The 1,854-nt window shown below is 40.5% G+C and overlaps 1 pseudogene; it reads right to left on the minus strand.

Moving 5' to 3' along the window:
* Nucleotides 1–939: 939 nt before the first annotated feature.
* Nucleotides 940–1,547, minus strand: LOC121628003 (annotated as a pseudogene).
* Nucleotides 1,548–1,854: the final 307 nt, after the last annotated feature.

Raw genomic sequence — 1,854 nt, forward strand, 5'->3', positions numbered from 1 at the left:
ATATATATATATGTAAAGTTTATATTTGGGAATGTTTATGGTTGGTCTCAGCACAGCAGAAGGGGGGCGTTCAGCCACTCGGCGCCCCAGCTGTGGAACTCAGTACCCCTCATCTTCACAATACAAGCTAAAAGCCACCTTCCCTGGACCAGCCTGTTTGTTTTTATATTTATTCCTTTTTAAATTGCTTTTTTATTTACAATATTTTATTTATCTTTAATTATTTACAATTTCTTAAAACCTTGTTTAAATCTGCACAGTGACCTGTAAATGAAATGTTATGATGATGATGATGATGATGATGATGATGATAGTGTGACATCAGGGATGTCTCTTTCAGCTCTGCTGAGATCAGCATTTTGAGCTTTTTCTTTTCTTTATTGTTTTATTATTTATATTTATTTATTACTCTTTTTTTACATTTCCTTGTTTTGTGGAGGGAAACTTGATGCCGATGGTTTTTATTTCCTCACGACCCTGTGAAGCAGATAGTTGTAGAGGTAGAGGAACTTGGATCTGGCTCTGGTCTGGACCAGCTCAGTGGCGTGTAATGACGAGAGGCCCGTGTGTTGTATGTCAGCATCTGACCGACGTTTTACCCTGAACACAAAGAAAAGACTTTTAATTACTTTAGAAATAAACTGCTGAAAACGTTTGGGAACCTCTGAGACAGACCACACATGTTGTTTTCATTTTGTTTTATATTATTTTAATACACGTAAAGGTTTTTACAGCAAAAGGACATTGTGTTGTTTTAAAAAGCCACACTTTTAAAAACTTCTTTAATTGTTGAAATTTCTTCCAGATTTCTTCTACGATAAAAAAGGCTTTAAAAACAGTCATCATAAGGAGGAAACACGATGCTTCATCACAGACAACTTTGACAATTTAATTCAGTGATTTATTGAAGACGAAGTATTTAAAATGTTATTTTCTGCGTCATCGGTATTTCTCAGCCAGGGCGCGGGACACGGCCGCCAGGAACTTGTCCATCGCCACGTGGACCTCAGGGGTGAAGTCGTCTGGAAACATGATGGCCAACACCACCAGGATGTTGTGAGACAGAATCTGTGAAAAAATAATCCAGAATGAATATTTTCTAAATGAAGCTAAAAATCCAACTTCCTTCATGTTTTGAAGTGAGAGCGGACTGTATTTACCTTAAAGTTAGCAGGATCCACTCGCAGAGTGAAGGCATGCAGTCCACTGAGGTCTACAAGACCAGATGCCAGATCGTCTATTTTAGCCACAGCGTCAGCAACCCCCCCATCACCGTCTTTCCATGCTTCATCACCGGGGCAGAGCCGGGGCTCAAGTCCTTCCAATGAGAGAAGTAAGTCTTGGTCTGAGGGTACACCAGCAGCATTCTGGATACAAGGCGTGATAACTGAATTAGAAACTTGATTAAAATTGTAAAAAAGGTTGTGCCAATGAGTTTGGGCTCATATTTACCTGGACAGCGCATCAGAGCCGATTTCCTCCCCCCTGGTCACAGCTTTAGCCCAGAAGGCTCGGACCACCTCCTTGTCCTTAGCAGTGAGACTCATCTTGGCTGGTGATTGTTGCTGTGAGCCGTGCAAACAGAGGAGGCTTTATACATGAAGCAGGACGAGGACACACCCCAAAGATAAAGCAGGACGTGTTCCAGTCATGTTAGCAGCTGGTCTGAGATAACACTTATAATGACCCATTCAAAGGGATGAAAGTGAGAATCTACCAGATGGGTTCATGTCAAATCTAAACAGTAGATCATAAATTCCAGTGAGAAAAAAGCTGCAAGTCTGAAATATGATGAAAGATTATGTTTTCATGAGGAGAGATTCTGCTCACATTTAGACACAATCGCAGATATTT

Source organism: Melanotaenia boesemani, chromosome 17, assembly GCF_017639745.1.
Source record: "Melanotaenia boesemani isolate fMelBoe1 chromosome 17, fMelBoe1.pri, whole genome shotgun sequence".
Taxonomy (NCBI): Eukaryota; Metazoa; Chordata; class Actinopteri; order Atheriniformes; family Melanotaeniidae; genus Melanotaenia; species Melanotaenia boesemani.